The following is a 7,049-nucleotide window of genomic DNA, read 5'->3' on the forward strand; positions in this document are numbered from 1 at the left end:
GAAAATTATATGATTGCTACATAAACAAAGTGAATGTTAAAACACTAAAACTATTAAACTGATATATTGCACCTGAGTATATGCATCAAAAGCCGCTAGATAATCTTTTCTATCGAAAGGATCGCGCCCTCTCGAATTTGCTTCTACTACTCTTTCCACTGCCTTAGGTGTTGCCTGCATAAGACACAAACACAAGATCATATAAGTCGCAGTTTTAATAGTGAACACGAACAACGTACTTATATAAGCAAGCACGGTTCAATTGATCCCAGGAAATAATTGATACCTCTAAGAGCTCTTTCTTTAGTGAAGTAGAGTCTTCTGAGACATTAAACTCCTTGTTTGCCCGCAATTATCCATGCAAATAATTTTCTTGGAAGTTAGACATCCTACTCTTCTTGCGACGAAGAAAATAAAAAAGAATAAAAAAAGAGAGTATTAAACTATCAGGGAAATAAAGATTTTGGTACCGGTTATAATTCAAACATATAAGACACAATTCTAACAATGATATAACTTACAAGATCGTACAAGTCACAATCCTAACAATGAACACGAAAAGATAAGTACTCAAACTACTTTTTTTTCACCTCGAACAATTGTAGAGAGTCTTCTGTGTGCACGGTGCATGTGTATACACGACAGCATGTGGATGGTTAAGATCCATGACTTTATAAGACATGCATGGGTCCTAACATATAAATGGTTAAGATTGCAAGTTTATTTGCACACGTACATAGAAGAATTTCCGAGGTCGAGGGTTTTTTTTATATCTTATTTCTACATTGAGTTCACAGTGCTTATGTAATAAAGGATAAAGATAAATGTAATTGATATTTGTGTTTCGGATTTAGTAATTCGTTTGGTTGCTTGACTATTGTTGAACTTCAAATGAGGATTTTCCTCACCAAAGTAGCACCATGCATAATGCTTCTCCAAGAATGAGAACAAAATAGGGAGCTATATAATGCATATAAGATGGAGGCTAATGAACCAGAATCGTTTTGGAAAAGTCTCCAACTGGATTCATATTATCAGTTTTCTTAATTCCTAAACCACCAAATCTCTTACCTTAATTACCTCATTAAGATTCAATTTTAACCAAATCCATAGCTATTACCGTTTGTCAAGTCCAATACTATATGAATTACGTACATGCAAGAACCGTCTACCAGCGTTTCAACAACAACTAAATCAGTATCCAAAACTCAGCCAAATTAGGTCATTTCTCTAATGTTTGGAAATGGATTCTAATCTCCTTCAGTGAGTAATTCACCGACGATTATATAAATTATAAGAAAAACAAACTCAACCAGTCCTGTGTAAGTCCATTAGTCAGACGTTAAGGAACCATCTTTAACAAGCATTGTACTTTCCGAAGCCTAGCCTCTCTTAATTGTTGATGTGCTCAACCTCACGCTGATTATCGATATTGTGACGCTAGGATCACTTGTATAAGTAACTCCTTATCCGCAAAGCGAATTTGAAGAACATGAAGGTGGAATTGGTCCTCTGACTCCTCTTCGCAAGTCGCTTGTAAACAACTAAGCGCACCTCTCGCACGTCACGTGCTGCCGATGCTGGCATTCCCCGTAACATGTAAAAAAGACATGTAGTTTGGACAGTTTGCATACCCAAACTATTGGTAGAGTTCATATATTATAGATGAACTCTACGTACCTATCATGAAATATACACTTTCTGTCATTGCAGGCCAGCTATCACCATGCTCTCGCATATCCTTTAAGCAAAATGTCCAAGAACAAAATTTGTGTATATCGAATCATTATTAGAAGATACTGACAGAATATAACCAAGAAACACATAATCAAGAGACACATACGATAGAGTGTGTGTGTGTGTATATATATATGTATATATAGGATATAACCAAACCCTAATTGTAGATAAAGCAGGATATATAATCCCAAAATTAACAAATGAACAAAAGAATATACTTACCACCGAGGACAATATAGGGAGTCTAGAGTTGAGCTTGAGTCTCCTTCATCCTTTCCGCAAAGTGTGATGTTGTCTCTTTCTCTAATTCTTGTTCACTCTGGTACTTTTCTGCGCTTTTCTTGCTTCCTTGCTCCAGACCCTTTCCCATGAAAGGTATGACAAAATCTCTTATAAGCTGTTTTCTTTGTCAAATCTTCGGCCAAACTCATCGGTTCTTTCAATTTGAATATCCACTTCCTGATAATCATGCAACCTTTTAGGTTTAGCTACATGATGACGACGACTTGTCGTGTCGAGCTTACTCTTCTTCTTGTGCTGATCCTCATCTTAATTCTTCTTCTGCTAGGGTTCTTCTATCTCTGAGCAAATTTAGGACACCGGATAACCCTTTTCCAATCGCTGCTTCACATATAGTTACATCAGCCGGACTTGCTTCCTTGTCATCCAGGATTACTACTTGATTTTCATCTTCTTTTAATTGTAAATATTCATCAGCATCTTGTTTTTGTTTTAGTTTATCAGAATCAGCAACTTGCTCAAGAAACTGAGGCTTATGGTTGTAGGAATATTCATCATAATTAAGCTGGAGTTCGCAGACGAAGTTGTCCATGTATGTTAAGCCAACCTTGGGGGAAGACGACTCACTGGAGGGGATTGCAGTGGCGGCATAGAGTGCAATTGACTTTACACCGGTCACGCTCTCTTCTTTCTTTTTAAGAATTATATCTTTGAGCCTCCTTGTTCTCTCCTCATGATCATCAATATCATAAAAAAAACGAGTTGATGATCGTCACTACAATCGTTCTCTTCCGATTCACTATTGTTCATCCTAGGGCTACACTTGCTTGGTTTTTGAGTGAGCTTTCCATGTCTGTTTCAACAAGGGTTTAAAACGGAGAAACTGTAAACAATTAAGGAGACGAAGTGGCTTTGAGCCTTTTTATTGAGATCATAGGGTCGGTTGTAAAATTTCTCATATATAAATATATATATATATATATATATACAGGCCTTCTTGGCTGCGGACGTCTGCACCGGAGGTTTCGGTGCGGATTTCCATTTTTGCACCACTTTCCGATCGAATTTCCTCATCTCCACCGTCCAGTATCTAGATAATGTTGTGTAGACCATCTATGCAAAATTTCAGCCAATTTGGTGATCGTTAAGGCCCTCAAACTCGAGTTTTTCTGATATGAACACAACTAGACAGAATTCAGTCTGTCCATTTGTTTTTCAAGTTTGAGGGCCTTAACAATTACCAAATTAGCTGAAATTTTGCAGAGATGATCTACACAATATTATCTAGATACTAGACGGTGGAGATGAGAAAATTCGATCGAAAAGTGGTGCAAAAATGGAAATCTGTACCAAAACTTTGGTGCGGACATCCGCACCTGAGATATATATATATATATATATATATATATAAAGCCCGAAGTAACTGGGAAAAGTCCAAGATCATCGCCAAGTTACTCGCAGCATAATATATAGTTACGTGCAACATTATGTAATTCCGGTAAAAACTAATCCTGGCCTTGACAGGCATTGACTTGAATTTCTAAGATAAAGATCATTCTTGTCTTAAACATTGTTTTGGCCACACCAGTAAGTCTGGGCGTTCAAAGTCTCTTTTAGTCGTTACGGGCGTGCCATCGCGCGAACGCGGAATGTACTGGTTGTAGAAGCGGGGTGCGCTTAGTCTTCTGCTTCTAATCAAGCGACTGAAGATGGAAAGAGCACCAACTCCACCATAGAGTTCTTTAGATTCGCCTTGCGTACTGGGCAAGGACTTACAGTAGTCCGCCTGAGCATCATAATATCGATACTCGACGTAAGATCGAGTAGAGCTTCAACTGGGAAGGAAGGGAAAAAAGACAAAGCTCCAGGGAGCGTACAGGGAAACGAAAGAAAAGCTCCGGGGAGCGTTTGGAGGTTCAATTATGTTGAAGGTTGTATTGTATTTTTTGTTGAGTTGTTGAGTGTCCCTCGAGTTGATCCTTGAACTCTCTTATATAAAGGTATTTTAGGGCCACAGGTATTGACCCAAAACATGTCAAAGACTTGTAGAAGTCTTCAACATTAATATCGTAGGCAATAAAGATGTATTGGACGTAGATGATTCTTAGGCAATTGTTATGTTGCCTAGCGAATAATATTCCATAGACATAAGCATCCATGTTAATCCATTAAGAAGTAGACTTTGTAATTAGTCCAACTCCTCAGACTTCGCCATGCACGTATTGGACTTTATGCACATATATTGCCAGAGCCGGCCCTGGGGCGGTCAAGGCGGTGCCACCGCACAGGGCCCCTGGCCAGCAAGGGGCCCTTTTTTTGCTAGTGGAAGTTTATATATATTATATAATAATAATAATTTATCTTTGTTAACAAACTGGGTGTCTGATTGAGTTGGTTTAGAGGGCGTTTTTGTTTGATGTGGCAAGCAGGTCAGTAATTCGAGCGAGGTCCCCCTGTTGTTTTTTTATTTTTTTCCGTTTTTTTTTTCCTTCTTCTATTAGGTTTAATCGTGAAATTAAAAAAAAAAACCCTATTCAATTATTGATCACCTCGGTTTGATCGCTGTTCCTCCGTCTCTCTACTCTCTGTTTCCTCCTGGTACTCATACTTCCTATCTTCATCTTCAAATTTCTCAACTCCTATCTCTTAATTGGCTTTGTTTATACACTCAAACTCTCTTGTTCTATTCCCTAAATATATTCTTTTGATTTCCTACAATTTTATACATAAATTGAATATACACACAATAAATTTAACAACTTGTTCCTTGTATTGGTTTGTAAATTTAGAAGCAAAGGAAGGGAGCTTGGAGGTTTGAAAGCAATTGAGGCTGGGGCTTCAAAATGGAATCAGTGTTCTTTCAAGTTTTTTTTTTTCTTAACACAAAGGGTCCCAATTTTTTTCTCGCACCGGGTCCTTCAAAACATTGGACCGGCCCTGTATATTGCACATATAAACAAAGGATAATGATCAAACCCAAACCAAGGATAAGGACCTCCTTTTTCGCATGCAACCATAGTAAGCTCTTCGCACGCAAATACTGCTAGTTTTTCGCATGCATACCTACTTCGCAAGTCCTCCAGCAAGCAATTAAACACAGTTGACCAGTCCGTATCAGGGCCACTGCTACTCAACAGAGCGGATCGAGGAACTAAGGCGAGGTGTACCCGCCTCTAAACCCAATATTATTTGGGCTCGCCAGTGTGACATGATCATAAATTCAATTAATATTTATATAGATAATTACTGTCCAGTAAAATATTAATTTGGGTGTAAACAAACATCAATTTAAACTTCAATTTATCTAAGTGTGTTGAAGATGATACAATTTGCCATTGGATATGTTTCGATGTTATACACATGTTAGTAGTTAGTACACAACTGAAAGGAAAAAAAAGAAGGTAACAAACGTTAGTACATACAACCTATTGCAGCTACAAGTCTACAAGGGGAGCTTCTTCGGTAATTCGTTTTATATGTAGGAACAACCAAAGGTAACAGTTGCTGCAATAGAACATTGTTCACTGACAAGGTGATGAGCTGTAACGTCTAAGAAGTAAGAATTAACAACGTTGAGAAACAATATATCATATATAATACGTTAGAGGAGCCGCCTCAGAGCTAGCTCATCCTTAATATATTATTATTCATACAATTAGCTTTAAAATTTTTGCTCAATTGATCGAGATCATTCGTTTGGATTGCCATCAACACAAAGCCATTGACCCTCAAAGGGGTCGCAGTTGCTATTAGGGTTGATGGAAAGGAAGAAGTCTAAACTACGTAATCCGAACTTTTCAACAACACTCTCGCAGGAATCACCGAACTCTGCACCGTAGACGCTATTGCAATCTGCGTCGAAACCATCCACTCCAACTACAACAGGCACACGTACAATTATATGTTAATGATCAACGTGATGTCCAAAAATAAGTACCTCCAGCTCCAAGTTGTTTACACTCGGATATCGAAATCATCAGAGAGATCACCAGAATCAAGTTTAGAGTCATTGCCATTTTGTTATTAGACTTTGCCATGTTCTTGATTCTACAAGTATAGAAAGCAAATTAAGGCCGGCTCTATTTTGTTTGGAACTTTGGGTTGCTTAAACTCATGGTTTAGAGTGTTGAATCAAAGTGTATATATAGAGCAAACAACAATAGCTAATTTTAATTCTCCAAATCAAGAAGCAGAGACTTATTATGTACGTACGTATACGTATATGCTACTGCATTTGATTCCCATGGTAATTAAAATCGCATTGGATTGCTCGATCACTGCAGGCCTTGGTAGGTCTAACTTGGATGTCCTGTGGATAGTGATATAATCATACAGAATTTACAAAGTGGATACTGTATAAACTATAAAAAAAGAGAATAATTGTGAGGCAAGATAGATCTAACTAATTAATTGATTTTTGTTTTTTGGCTGAAATATGAGTGAGAGAGGAATGACCCTCACTCTATGTTAAAAAAGAAAAGAGAGAAACATTAAGAGAGAAGGGATTAGTCCAAAATCTCTCAAAATAAAATAACAATGAAACAAAACATATAACTAATGAGAGAAGAGAAAAGAAGAGAAGAGAAGGGAAATGATGGCGACGACGACGATGATGATGATGAGCAATGATGACAGGCGGAGCACCACTACCATGAGCAGGAGCTTGTGTATATGTGGAGTGCCGAGTTGCAGTGACGTTTAAATGGATAAAAATCTGGGTTTTGTGGTTATCCGTTCTTAACCACTTGTTTCTCTTTTAAGTTTTAACTCTGTTTTTTTTGTCTAATCATCCCCATTGTTAAGTTGGTGGGCTCCTCCCTGGGTTAAGATACATCTTTTTCTTTTTGGTCTGAGTAAATACATCTTAGCAACACTCATTCCCCGTTACAAATTTCCTCGAACTCCTCCTGCTTCTGCTTAAGGCGAAGCTTTCTGATCGGATCGTCTGACCAACATACCGTCTGGCACCATAAAAAATATCAGTTTATATTGCTTTGGAACATCTTTCATCCTTTTATTTTTTTATGACTGATTGATCGTGTTTCCGACCATAATTAAAAGACACCATT

The sequence above is a fragment of the Fragaria vesca genome, linkage group LG1, assembly GCF_000184155.1.
Source record: "Fragaria vesca subsp. vesca linkage group LG1, FraVesHawaii_1.0, whole genome shotgun sequence".
Lineage (NCBI taxonomy): Eukaryota > Viridiplantae > Streptophyta > Magnoliopsida > Rosales > Rosaceae > Fragaria > Fragaria vesca.